The 15,344-nt window shown below is 34.4% G+C and overlaps 1 non-coding gene and 1 pseudogene across 1 annotated transcript; both read left to right on the plus strand.

Moving 5' to 3' along the window:
* The first annotated feature begins 4,126 nt into the window (after positions 1 to 4,126).
* LOC146994334 (U2 spliceosomal RNA) lies at positions 4,127 to 4,318 on the plus strand. The gene has a single exon (XR_015044279.1). It is a non-coding gene; the product is annotated as a U2 spliceosomal RNA (small nuclear RNA).
* A 5,879-nt stretch (positions 4,319 to 10,197) lies between these two features.
* On the plus strand, positions 10,198 to 10,371 carry LOC146994335 (U2 spliceosomal RNA; annotated as a pseudogene).
* The last annotated feature ends 4,973 nt before the right edge of the window (positions 10,372 to 15,344 follow it).

A 15,344-nucleotide genomic window follows, 5' to 3' on the forward strand; every position in this document is an offset into this window, starting at 1 on the left:
ATTAAGAAAAGAATTTGCACGTTGCTTGTTTCCCTAAGTCTCACAGCATGGCAGGAAATTCGTTTTTTGAATTTTTAACAAAACTAAATTGAAATCTTCAGTTCCAGGTACACCTTCTTTTATTTCCAAGCCTCTTCTTCTGCGTACTGTGCTCTGAGGAGCAATTGTAGCTTCTAAATTTAAAATCGTTTAAATGTCAGTCGGAATTTCAAGAAGACGAATAAAATCAAATTACTAAATTTCAAATAACTTCGAATGTAATATATTACAAATGATCAGAAAGTATATGGAGGATTATTACCTGCATTTTTAGTTACAATGATTGGTTCGCATGTTTTTCTAATATCCCTAACCTACTTATTATGCTGAATGTTTTGCACACACAATCCACATTTTATTACGGTCATTTGCTGTTCTTATATTTTCACTTAGTCGTGCAGTCATGTTACGAATTTTGTATTTAGTTTGATATTTTTAGCAGAATTATAATTAAAATTTTTGAGTTTCCCCATCTATAGAGCGCGGGGTAAATTTTAACAGACAGCTGCAACGTCGGAAAAGTAAAAATATAGGAGCACGTGCTTCTAACACTGAACAAATGGATAACTCTTTAATTTCATTTGAAATGACAGAATCGTAATAGAATACTGTGTTACCTGCAACCGTAATTCCATCCTCTTTGTTTACCGGAAATTGCGAGAAGTAAAGAAATTACTGGAAATTTTTGGCGACCGATTGAAAGCTGTAAAATACCGGAGAGAGACATCTTAGTTCAGTTGCTGAATTAGTGTTATTGCGCCTTGTTTTAGTACTGTGTGAACTGAAATATCAGATTTAGCTTTCTCTTTAGAAGCGCATTTTGTGGAGGGGGGATTTTCTATCAATTAAAAATTTTTAGTAGTTTGAAGTCTAACTACTGATTATACTGCGTGATATTGTGAACACTTGTACGAATATCTCTGATGAAAATTCCAACGTTCTGTTATATTTCTTTTGATAAGGATAATTTTTGTGAAAATTTTATCACACTTTTTGCATTCATTCTGTTACGAACCCGTACGCAAGCAACACTTTTTGGTGTCATAGGGTTATTGAATGCCAGTGACAAGACGAATGGTGAACAAATAAGGCAGTTGATGCCAAAGTTCGCTGCGTTCAAAGAAGAAATGAAAGCTGAAGAAGTTCCGTTAAAGAAGAGATGGAACCTGTTAAAGTAAAAATGAAACTGGGGAAAGAAAGATGGAAGCTGTTAAAGCAGAAATGAAAGCGCGACAAAAAAAAAAAAAAAAAAAAAAAAAGGATGGAAACTGATCATGAATTAGTTAAAGGGGAGAAAGTCGTTGAAGGAAAGATGGAATCTTGTCAAGAATCCGTTAAATAAGAGATAAGGGCTGCTAAAGAGGAAATGAAAAGTGAAATTACCTGCATAAGAGAAAACACATCTGAGGCTATGGAAGTCAGAACAGACTCAATTGAAAGTAAAGGTGGACAAATTGAAGCAAAGGTTTCTTCTGTCAAAGAACAAATAGAAAAGCGAGTTTTATCCGTGAACAACAAATCGTTTACAGAGTTTCTTGTGTCAAAAAAACAAACAGAAAGAAGATTTTTCTGCCGTCCAAACGCAAATCGAACAACAAATTGATGATAGGTTTTCTGCAGGCGCCAAAGAGTTCACGTGTTGAAGAATTTCGTAGCGACGCCAGGGAGCAATACTGATGGTTTACCCATGCCTGCTCGTTCCTCTCTGAATCTATCCAAGTATGATGAGAAGAGCTCCTCTCATATATATATAAGACACAATTTTCTATAGTGGCGGATGCGAATGCATGGGATTCACAAGTTAAGGCCTGTCGTCTCGCCTCTTCTCTAAGAGCAGACGCTGCGCATATTCATCAACCTCGTTCAGAAAACCAGAGACTAGACTTTGAAGCTCTAACCGACAGAAGTGTTTAAAAGAGTACAGCAGGCTTCAATTAAAATCGTCTCACCATAATCCCCCAGAAACACTTCAGGAACATGCCACGGATGTCGAAAAGTTCTCATCTCGCCTTTTTTTTAGAATGCCCGTCAGAAACAAGAGAAATCCTGTTCTTGCAGTACTTCATGGACATCATCTGGGAACCTGAATTATAGAAAGCACTGCGAATGGCGGATGTCAAGGACTTAAAAAAAAAGCACTGGGGTGTACTCCATGAAATTGGAGGTGGAAGTTCTCCTTTTCACCTCTCTGGAATGGGATTACATATCTTGCAATCAGAGCCATGTTGCTGTGTAATTTTTATTACTCACTACATCTATACCATTAGATGTTCCAAAAAGGTTAGCGATAAAAGAACTTATACATTATCAAGTAAAGTTTTTTCAGTGATTTTCTCCTGTTTCCGTACCTAAGATTTTTCAAAATCAGTATCTGCATTAAAAATGGGTTATAATATCAAACTCCAGCTACAGCTTATTTCTAAGGACCGCCCACTGCGAGACGCTGGCGCTGTGCATACAGTGTTTTTAATTTTTTATTGCAGAAAAAAAATTAAATAGAAATAATATAGGACGTTAATAATATAAAGTTGTGACACTTTAAAGTAAGCCATATTCAATTATATTCTTCCTCCTTTGCAAGGGCCCAACAGCGACCGAGCGGTAAAGTCGCTGAACACTGGTAGTTCGGTCCGAGGTTCGAATCCCGCGAACGGGCTGGCTGCATGGGCGTTTTCGTGGTTTTCCCCATGTGTAACGTGTATACGAGCCAGTTTCCCTTAGAAAGTCCTCCACGAAGGCTTACCTCCTCTTAGGCAGATAGGCCTCGAGGCTTTGCCATAATCACACACACACTTCCTCGTTTGCAAGTTTTCTCTTTCTTTCTCTTTAAATGCTATTTTTAACGGTACAAATCTCTATCATAAAACCATGTTCTACCGAATCTTGCGTCCATAAGCGCGCAAACGCGTTCATGTATCGTCTCATTAATACAAGAAGATGCTAATAGCTAATAAAGTATTATGGCTGAACTGAAAACTGCGTCTCGATTCAGATGTTAAATATAAACAAAACATTAAGAAGTTCCGAAAATAATCGATTACGCGAGCTTTAATTAAGACTGGGTGAAATTTCAGTTGCTCAAGTAACATCTGATGTTTAATAAATGCAGGAAACGATGGTTAGTAAATTTCAAAACGGAAAAACATTAAAATAAGTATAAAAAGAATTTACTTTGAATTCTATTTCTATTAGCTTGGTTTGCACTGAAACTTATGAAATGATATAATTACGTTGTTTCTTGACCACAACACCTAAAAATTGCAGAGGCTCTTATTATATTCGTATTGATATAAATTCTAAAAAAAATTGCATTTGTTCTTAATATCTTTATATTTATTTTAACAAGCTAATAGAAATAGACACTAGATAATTTTTTTAAATATATATACATTTTTCTTTCTCTTTAGGAGGGAGGCTTGTTTTATAATTATTGTTTCTGTGTGAAATTTGAATTATGAGCAGCATAATATGGAAGGAAATTTCAGTGGACTTTATATCTGTTTTTTATATATATCTGATTTGGAAAAAAGTTATCGTAGACTTATACAAATACTATTCACACATGTAATAGTTCAGATATTTTACTTCTGCATTTCAAAAAATTTTCTTCCGCACGTAATAAAAAGCGAATTGTAAATTTTATTTGCTACACGAATTTTTCAAATCTTATCGCCTTAAAATGGCGAAAACATACTGTAAACTTGATAAGTACGTTTGCTTGTTGGTCTCATTTTGATTCGAAGGTGTCTTTCTAAAGCATCTTCTTTGCAGTCATTTAGCAGAGCTTATTTGTTTACGCCGGCTTCACTCTCCTCGCAAAGCGATACCACAGACGTACTCTGTATGTATTCCAGCCTCTTTGGGCCTAATAAATCGAATACAGAATTTGTACTACGATATTTGTTTTTGCTTCATTTAGTACGAAACAACCTGTATATCTCTTGCCCAATACAGAAGTGATACTTGATATTGTGTTTACATATTGTAATTTTGTGGCCTTCGCTAGGATGAGAGAAAAAAAATTTGACCAGTAGTTAACAGTTAGAAGAAAAACTATGGGCAGTATTTCTTGCAACCACTACACGTTATCGCTTCTCGGCCTGTTGGCTAAAATCAGGTGTAGTATCTGTTCTTATCAGATTAAAACCTGATATGACACTTACAGAGTGTCCTGATTTTAATCTAATTTTTGAACACTCGGCTTGCGATTAGGTATTTATACCGTCCTTGCCAAAGGTTGGCCCGTTATTGCACAGCCTCCGGGAGCGGCCTTACTAAAATTAAGAAAAGAATTTGCACGTTGCTTGTTTCCCTAAGTCTCACAGCATGGCAGGAAAGAGAAAGGCAATGTTTATAATATGCTACACACAATATCATTATATCATATCACGTAGTATCACACATAAATATCATTTTCCGATAATACGTTCGTTATACGAAAAGTTAGTGCGTTTCGCAAATTTATTGCATAGATATAAAAGGGTATTCAGTTTCTTGTGTCAGGTATAGTTAATTATCCAGAAGTGTAGGAAAAATCGCAGACATTTCCGAAATTTAGTGCTATTATTCAGAGTAACTTTTAAAGTATTATTCGAAAAGAATAAAGCTAATTAAATTTATGTTTTAATTTTTAGTAAAGAACTAAACTACTTACATTATTAAATTTTAAAATATTTATAAACTGAGATACTCCTCACATGTGCAATCAGAGCTGTATTACGTGATATTTTAATTGACGTCCGCTTCTCCTTCACATGTTACTAAAACGTTAGCATTGAAAGATCTATAAAATTTAAAATATAAATATTTCCATTGTTTTCATTAACATTGTAGCTGGAAATTTTTGTTCAAAAATCTCAATTTGTATGCTCTGTGTTTTGGGAAAAGGGGCCATTGCATCAAACATTGGCAACACCTTATTTCTAAGCCCCGCCTACTAAGAGAAACACTGCATTCCTCATAAGATCAGTTGAATTTCTACTGAATGTCGATGGTGCGTATTTCTATTATTTATCCGATTATCGTATTTCTATTCTAGTATTATTTTTAAATGTTAAATTTATAAGCATAATAATTCTTTTTCCTAAGTGCTTTTCGCCTATCATTATGTATTACTATTTGAAAACTGCAATGCATCATTTCAAAGATAAGCAGTGGTCACTTTTTTTAATATACATCGTTTCTCAAGATCTCCTAGTGATTTATACACATATGTGCAGCGCAATGGTTTCAGAACACTATTTTTAAAATTCGAATTTGAAGAGGCAAGTCTAAAGTTGTTTAAGTAATGGTACGATTAAAGAAGTTCAGGTTTAGGGTAATTCTTTACGTATAAATTTGAAAGAGATGCTTACAATAACATCAAGTCATTTAAATTATATAGCTAGTAACAGGTTGATTGGTTAAGAGCCTTAGCTTTTTTTATACTTTCTTATTAAAAAAAATTATTTAGGAAATCTGCAGGAAGTATGGAAAATAATAAAATAAAGTTAAATACAAATAAAATATGATGCTTGTAATATAAACGCTGACACATTAAAATAAACTACATTCAACCATATTCTTTCCCGTCGGAAATTTTTTCTGTTTTTCTTTGTCTGTTCTTTAGTTACGGTTTGAACTCCAATGTTAATGACGAGCATGATCAGTCCGTTATATATGTTTCTTTGTGTATTTTACACGGAAAATACGTTCAGAAGCCTATCTGAATGTTATCCACATATTTAACATTTAATTCATTCACTTATTTTTGCATCTATAAAAATATTCGTTTTTTGAATTTTTAACAAAACTAAATTGAAATCTTCAGTTCCAGGTACACCTTCTTTTATTTCCAAGCCTCTTCTTCTGCGTATTGTGCTCTGAGGAGCAATTGTAGCTCCTAAATTTAAAATCGTTTAAATGTCAGTCGGAATTTCAAGAAGACGAATAAAATCAAATTACTAAATTTCAAATAACTTCGAATGTAATATATTCCAAATGATCAGAAAGTATATGGAGGATTAATACCTGCATTTTTAGTTACAATGATTGGTTCGCATGTTTTTCTAATATCCCTAACCTACTTATTATGCTGAATTTTTTGCACACACAATCCACATTTTATTACGGTCATTTGCTGTTCTTATATTTTCACTTAGTCGTGCAGTCATGTTACGAATTTTGTATTTAGTTTGATATTTTTAGTAGAATTATAATTAAAATTTTTGAATTTCCCCATCTATAGAGCGCGGGGTAAATTTTAACAGACAGCTGCAACGTCGGAAAAGTAAAAATATAAGAGCACGTGCTTCTAACACTGAACAAATGGATAACTCTTTAATTTCATTTGAAATGACAGAAACGTTATAGAATACTGTGTTAGCTGTAACCGTAATTCCATCCTCTTTGTTTACCGGAAATTGCGAGAAGTAAAGAAATTACTGGAAATTTTTGGCGACCGATTGAAAGCTGTAAAATACCGGAGAGAGACATCTTAGTTCAGTTGCTGAATTAGTGTTATTGCGCCTTGTTTTAGTACTGTGTGAACTGAAATATCAGATTTAGCTTTCTCTTTAGAAGCGCATTTTGTGGAGGGGGGGGGATTTTCTATCAATTAAAAATTTTTAGTAGTTTGAAGTCTAACTACTGATTATACTGCGTGATATTGTGAACACTTGTACGAATATCTCTGATGAAAATTCCAACGTTCTGTTATATTTCTTTTGATAAGGATAATTTTTGTGAAAATTTTATCACACTTTTTGCATTCATTCTGTTACGAACCCGTACGCAAGCAACACTTTTTGGTGTCATAGCGTTATTGAATGCCACTGACAAGACGAATGGTGAACAAATAAGGCAGTTGATGCCAAAGTTCGCTGCGTTCAAAGAAGAAATGAAAGCTGAAGAATTTCCGTTAAAGAAGAGATGGAACCTGTTAACGTAAAAATGAAACTGGGGAAAGAAAGATGGAAGCTGTTAAAGCAGAAATGAAAGCGCGACAAAAAAAAAAAAAAAAAAAAAAAAAAAAAAAAAAAAAAAAAAAGGATGGAAACTGATCATGAATTAGTTAAAGGGGAGAAAGTCGTTGAAGGAAAGATGGAATCTTGTCAAGAATCCGTTAAATCAGAGATAAGGGCTGCTAAAGAGGAAATGAAAAGTGAAATTACCTGCATAAGAGAAAACACATCTGAGGCTATGGAAGTCAGAACAGACTCAATTGAAAGTAAAGGTGGACAAATTGAAGCAAAGGTTTCTTCTGTCAAAGAACAAATAGAAAAGCGAGTTTTATCCGTGAACAACAAATCGTTTACAGAGTTTCTTGTGTCAAAAAAACAAACAGAAAGAAGATTTTTCTGCCGTCCAAACGCAAATCGAACAACAAATTGATGATAGGTTTTCTGCAGGCGCCAAAGAAGTTCACGTGTTGAAGAATTTCGTAGCGACGCCAGGGAGCAATACTGATGGTTTACCCATGCCTGCTCGTTCCTCTCTAAATCTATCCAAGTATGATGAGAAGAGCTCCTCTCATATATATATAAGACACAATTTTCTATAGTGGCGGATGCGAATGCATGGGATTCACAAGTTAAGGCCTGTCGTCTCGCCTCTTCTCTAAAAGCAGACGCTGCGGATATTCTTCAACCTAGTTCAGAAAACCAGAGACTAGACTTTGAAGCTCTAACCGACAGAAGTGTTTAAAAGAGTACAGCAGGCTTCAATTAAAATCGTCTCACCATAATCCCCCAGAAACACTTCAGGAACATGCCACAGATGTCGAAAAGTTCTCATGTCGCCTTTTTTTTAGAATGCCCGTCAGAAACAAGAGAAATCCTGTTCTTGCAGTACTTCATGGACATCATCTGGGAACCTGAATTATAGAAAGCACTGCGAATGGCGGATGTCAAGGACTTAAAAAAAAAAAAAAAAAACACCGGGGGGAATTCCATTAATTTCGAGGTGGAAATTCTCCTTTTCACCTCTCTGGAATGGGATTACATATCTTGCAATCAGAGCCGTGTTGCTGTGTATTTTTTATTACTCACCACATCTATACCATTAGATGTTCCTAAAAAGGTTAGCGATAAAAGAACTTATACATTATCAAATAAAGTTTTTTTCAGTGATTTTCTCCTGTTTCCGTACCTAAGATTTTTCAAAATCAATATCTGCATTAAAAATGGGTTATAATATCAAACTCCAGCTACAGCTTATTTCTAAGGACCGCCCACTGCGAGACGCTGGCGCTGTGCATACAGTGTTTTGAATTTTTTATTGCAGAAAAAAAATTAAATAGAAATAATATAGGACGTTAATAATATAAAGTTGTGACACTTTAAAGTAAGCCATATTCAATTATATTCTTCCTCCTTTGCAAGGGCCCACCAGCGGCCGAGCGGTAAAGTCGCTGAACACTGGTAGTTCGGTCCGAGGTTCGAATCCCGCGAACGGGCTGGCTGCATGGGCGTTTTCGTGGTTTTCCCCATGTGTAACGTGTATACGAGCCAGTTTCCCTTAGAAAGTCCTCCACGAAGGCATACCTCCTCTTAGGCAGATAGCCCTCGAGGCTTTGCCATAATCACACACACACTTCCCCCTTTGCAAGTTTTCTCTTTCTTTCTCTTTAAATGCTATTTTTAACGGTACAAATCTCTATCATAAAACCATGTTCTGCCGAATCTTGCGTCCATAAGCGCGCAAACGCGTTCATGTATCGTCTCATTAATACAAGAAGATGCTAATAGCTAATAAAGTATTATGGCTGAACTGAAAACTGCGTCTCGATTCAGATGTTAAATATAAACAAAACATTAAGAAGTTCCGAAAATAATCGATTACGCGAGCTTTAATTAAGACTGGGTGAAATTTCAGTTGCTCAAGTAACATCTGATGTTTAATAAATGCAGGAAACGATGGTTAGTAAATTTCAAAACGGAAAAACATTAAAATAAGTATAAAAAGAATTTAATCTGAATTCTATTTCTATTAGCTTGGTTTGCACTGAAACTTATGAAATGATATAATTACGTTGTTTCTTGACCACAACACCTAAAAATTGCAGAGGCTCTTATTATATTCGTATTGATATAAATTCTAAAAAAAATTGCATTTGTTCTTAATATCTTTATATTTATTTTAACAAGCTAATAGAAATAGACACTAGATAATTTTTTTAAATATATATACAATTTTCTTTCTCTTTAGGAGGGAGGCTTGTTTTATAATTATTGTTTCTGTGTGAAATTTGAATTATGAGCAGCATAATATGGAAGGAAATTTCAGTGGACTTTATATCTGTTTTTTATATATATCTGATTTGGAAAAAAGTTATCGTAGACTTATAACAAATACTATTCACACATGTAGTAGTTCAGATATTTTACTTCTGCATTTTAAAAATTTTCTTCCGCACGTAATAAAAAGCGAATTGTAAATTTTATTTGCTACACGAATTTTTCAAATCTTATCGCCTTAAAATGGCGAAAACATACTGTAAACTTGATAAGTACGTTTGCTTGTTGGTCTCATTTTGATTCGAAGGTGTCTTTCTAAGGCATCTTCTTTGCAGTCATTTAGCAGAGCTTATTTGTTTACGTCGGCTTCACTCTCCTCGCAAAGCGATACCACAGACGCACTCTGTATGTATTCCAGCCTGTTTGGGCCTAATAAATCGAATACAGAATTTGTACTACGATATTTGTTTTTGCTTCATTTAGTACGAAACAACCTGTATATCTCTTGCCCAATACAGAAGTGATACTTGATATTGTGTTTGCATATTGTAACAATTTGTACTACGATATATGTTTTTGCTTCATTTAGTACGAAACAACCTGTATATCTCTAGCCCAATACAGAAGTGATACTTGATATTGTGTTTACATATTGTAATTTTGTGGCCTTCGCTAGGATGAGAGAAAAAATATTTGACCAGTAGTTAACAGTTAGAAGAAACTATGGGTAGTGTTTCTTGCAACCACTGCATGTTATCGTTTCTCGGCTTGTCGGCTAAGATCAAGTGAAGTAAATTGTTTACAGATTTTATTAATTGTTAATTGTAAATTTCTTCCGCTGAATAGTGAATTGCACGAAACAAACAATGAATCAAAATAAATCGCACTGCGTGCGTTATTGGTGAGACCGCAACGCCTACACCACTATGATGTAAAGTTGCAGTTAACATTTTTCAATAAATATCTGTTCTTATCAGTTTAAAATCTGATATGACACTTACAGAGTGTCCTGATTTTAATCTAATTTTTGAACACTCGGCTTGCGGTTAGGTATTTATACCGCCCTTGCCAAAGGTTGGCCCGTTATTGCACAGCCTCCGGGAGCGGCCTTACTAAAATTAAGAAAAGAATTTGCACGTTGCTTGTTTCCCTAAGTCTCACAGCATGGCAGGAAAGAGAAAGGCAATGTTTATAATATGCTACACACAATATCATTATATCATATCACGTAGTATCACACATAAATATCATTTTCCGATAATACGTTCGTTATACGAAAAGTTAGTGCGTTTCGCAAATTTATTGCATAGATATAAAAGGGTATTCAGTTTCTTGTGTCAGGTATAGTTAATTATCCAGAAGTGTAGGAAAAATCGCAGACATTTCCGAAATTTAGTGCTATTATTCAGAGTAACTTTTAAAGTATTATTCGAAAAGAATAAAGCTAATTAAATTTATTTTTTAATTTTTAGTAAAGAACTAAACTACTTACATTATTAAATTTTAAAATATTTATAAACTGAGATACTCCTCACACGTGCAATCAGAGCTGTATTACGTGATATTTTAATTGACGTCCGCTTCTCCTTCATATGTTACTAAAACGTTAGCATTGAAAGATCTATAAAATTTAAAATATAAATATTTCCATTGTTTTCATTAACATTGTAGCTGGAAATTTTTGTTCAAAAATCTCAATTTGTATGCTCTGTGTTTTGGGAAAAGGGGCCATTGCATCAAACATTGGCAACACCTTATTTCTAAGCCCCGCCTACTAAGAGAAACACTGCATTCCTCATAAGATGAGTTGAATTTCTACTGAATGTCGATGGTGCGTATTTCTATTATTTATCCGATTATCGTATTTCTATTCTAGTATTATTTTTAAATGTTAAATATATAAGCATAATAATTCTTTTTCCTAAGTGCTTTTCGCCTATCATTATGTATTACTATTTGAAAACTGCAATGCATCATTTCAAAGATAAGCAGTGGTCACTTTTTTTAATATACATCGTTTCTCAAGATCTCCTAGTGATTTATACACATATGTGCAGCGCAATGGTTTCAGAACACTATTTTTAAAATTCGAATTTGAAGAGGCAAGTCTAAAGTTGTTTAAGTAATGGTACGATTAAAGAAGTTCAGGTTTAGGGTAATTCTTTACGTATAAATTTGAAAGAGATGCTTACAATAACATCAAGTCATTTAAATTATATAGCTAGTAACAGGTTGATTGGTTAAGAGCCTTAGCTTTTTTTATACTTTCTTATTAAAAAAAATTATTTAGGAAATCTGCAGGAAGTATGGAAAATAATAAAATAAAGTTAAATACAAATAAAATATGATGCTTGTAATATAAACGCTGACACATTAAAATAAACTACATTCAACCATATTCTTTCCCGTCGGAAATTTTTTCTGTTTTTCTTTGTCTGTTCTTTAGTTACGGTTTGAACTCCAATGTTAATGACGAGCATGATCAGTCCGTTATATATGTTTCTTTGTGTATTTTACACGGAAAATACGTTCAGAAGCCTATCTGAATGTTATCCACATATTTAACATTTAATTCATTCACTTATTTTTGCATCTATAAAAATATTCGTTTTTTGAATTTTTAACAAAACTAAATTGAAATCTTCAGTTCCAGGTACACCTTCTTTTATTTCCAAGCCTCTTCTTCTGCGTATTGTGCTCTGAGGAGCAATTGTAGCTCCTAAATTTAAAATCGTTTAAATGTCAGTCGGAATTTCAAGAAGACGAATAAAATCAAATTACTAAATTTCAAATAACTTCGAATGTAATATATTCCAAATGATCAGAAAGTATATGGAGGATTAATACCTGCATTTTTAGTTACAATGATTGGTTCGCATGTTTTTCTAATATCCCTAACCTACTTATTATGCTGAATTTTTTGCACACACAATCCACATTTTATTACGGTCATTTGCTGTTCTTATATTTTCACTTAGTCGTGCAGTCATGTTACGAATTTTGTATTTAGTTTGATATTTTTAGTAGAATTATAATTAAAATTTTTGAATTTCCCCATCTATAGAGCGCGGGGTAAATTTTAACAGACAGCTGCAACGTCGGAAAAGTAAAAATATAAGAGCACGTGCTTCTAACACTGAACAAATGGATAACTCTTTAATTTCATTTGAAATGACAGAAACGTTATAGAATACTGTGTTAGCTGTAACCGTAATTCCATCCTCTTTGTTTACCGGAAATTGCGAGAAGTAAAGAAATTACTGGAAATTTTTGGCGACCGATTGAAAGCTGTAAAATACCGGAGAGAGACATCTTAGTTCAGTTGCTGAATTAGTGTTATTGCGCCTTGTTTTAGTACTGTGTGAACTGAAATATCAGATTTAGCTTTCTCTTTAGAAGCGCATTTTGTGGAGGGGGGGGGGATTTTCTATCAATTAAAAATTTTTAGTAGTTTGAAGTCTAACTACTGATTATACTGCGTGATATTGTGAACACTTGTACGAATATCTCTGATGAAAATTCCAACGTTCTGTTATATTTCTTTTGATAAGGATAATTTTTGTGAAAATTTTATCACACTTTTTGCATTCATTCTGTTACGAACCCGTACGCAAGCAACACTTTTTGGTGTCATAGGGTTATTGAATGCCAGTGACAAGACGAATGGTGAACAAATAAGGCAGTTGATGCCAAAGTTCGCTGCGTTCAAAGAAGAAATGAAAGCTGAAGAAGTTCCGTTAAAGAAGAGATGGAACCTGTTAACGTAAAAATGAAACTGGCGAAAGAAAGATGGAAGCTGTTAAAGCAGAAATGAAAGCGCGACAAAAAAAAAAAAAAAAAAAAAGGATGGAAACTGATCATGAATTAGTTAAAGGGGAGAAAGTCGTTGAAGGAAAGATGGAATCTTGTCAAGAATCCGTTAAATCAGAGATAAGGGCTGCTAAAGAGGAAATGAAAAGTGAAATTACCTGCATAAGAGAAAACACATCTGAGGCTATGGAAGTCAGAACAGTCTCAATTGAAAGTAAAGGTGGACAAATTGAAGCAAAGGTTTCTTCTGTCAAAGAACAAATAGAAAAGCGAGTTTTATCCGTGAACAACAAATCGTTTACAGAGTTTCTTGTGTCAAAAAAACAAACAGAAAGAAGATTTTTCTGCCGTCCAAACGCAAATCGAACAACAAATTGATGATATGTTTTCTGCAGGCGCCAAAGAAGTTCACGTGTTGAAGAATTTCGTAGCGACGCCAGGGAGCAATACTGATGGTTTACCCATGCCTGCTCGTTCCTCTCTAAATCTATCCAAGTATGATGAGAAGAGCTCCTCTCATATATATATAAGACACAATTTTCTATAGTGGCGGATGCGAATGCATGGGATTCACAAGTTAAGGCCTGTCGTCTCGCCTCTTCTCTAAAAGCAGACGCTGCGGATATTCTTCAACCTAGTTCAGAAAACCAGAGACTAGACTTTGAAGCTCTAACCGACAGAAGTGTTTAAAAGAGTACAGCAGGCTTCAATTAAAATCGTCTCACCATAATCCCCCAGAAACACTTCAGGAACATGCCACGGATGTCGAAAAGTTCTCATGTCGCCTTTTTTTTAGAATGCCCGTCAGAAACAAGAGAAATCCTGTTCTTGCAGTACTTCATGGACATCATCTGGGAACCTGAATTATAGAAAGCACTGCGAATGGCGGATGTCAAGGACTTAAAAAAAAAAAAAAAAAAACACCGGGGGGAATTCCATTAATTTCGAGGTGGAAATTCTCCTTTTCACCTCTCTGGAATGGGATTACATATCTTGCAATCAGAGCCGTGTTGCTGTGTATTTTTTATTACTCACCACATCTATACCATTAGATGTTCCTAAAAAGGTTAGCGATAAAAGAACTTATACATTATCAAATAAAGTTTTTTTCAGTGATTTTCTCCTGTTTCCGTACCTAAGATTTTTCAAAATCAATATCTGCATTAAAAATGGGTTATAATATCAAACTCCAGCTACAGCTTATTTCTAAGGACCGCCCACTGCGAGACGCTGGCGCTGTGCATACAGTGTTTTGAATTTTTTATTGCAGAAAAAAAATTAAATAGAAATAATATAGGACGTTAATAATATAAAGTTGTGACACTTTAAAGTAAGCCATATTCAATTATATTCTTCCTCCTTTGCAAGGGCCCACCAGCGGCCGAGCGGTAAAGTCGCTGAACACTGGTAGTTCGGTCCGAGGTTCGAATCCCGCGAACGGGCTGGCTGCATGGGCGTTTTCGTGGTTTTCCCCATGTGTAACGTGTATACGAGCCAGTTTCCCTTAGAAAGTCCTCCACGAAGGCATACCTCCTCTTAGGCAGATAGCCCTCGAGGCTTTGCCATAATCACACACACACTTCCCCCTTTGCAAGTTTTCTCTTTCTTTCTCTTTAAATGCTATTTTTAACGGTACAAATCTCTATCATAAAACCATGTTCTGCCGAATCTTGCGTCCATAAGCGCGCAAACGCGTTCATGTATCGTCTCATTAATACAAGAAGATGCTAATAGCTAATAAAGTATTATGGCTGAACTGAAAACTGCGTCTCGATTCAGATGTTAAATATAAACAAAACATTAAGAAGTTCCGAAAATAATCGATTACGCGAGCTTTAATTAAGACTGGGTGAAATTTCAGTTGCTCAAGTAACATCTGATGTTTAATAAATGCAGGAAACGATGGTTAGTAAATTTCAAAACGGAAAAACATTAAAATAAGTATAAAAAGAATTTAATCTGAATTCTATTTCTATTAGCTTGGTTTGCACTGAAACTTATGAAATGATATAATTACGTTGTTTCTTGACCACAACACCTAAAAATTGCAGAGGCTCTTATTATATTCGTATTGATATAAATTCTAAAAAAAATTGCATTTGTTCTTAATATCTTTATATTTATTTTAACAAGCTAATAGAAATAGACACTAGATAATTTTTTTAAATATATATACATTTTTCTTTCTCTTTAGGAGGGAGGCTTGTTTTATAATTATTGTTTCTGTGTGAAATTTGAATTATGAGCAGCATAATATGGAAGGAAATTTCAGTGGACTTT

Source organism: Stegodyphus dumicola, chromosome 11 (genome assembly GCF_044657685.1).
Source record: "Stegodyphus dumicola isolate Sdum_Otavi_A_Nest chromosome 11, ASM4465768v1".
Taxonomy (NCBI): Eukaryota; Metazoa; Arthropoda; class Arachnida; order Araneae; family Eresidae; genus Stegodyphus; species Stegodyphus dumicola.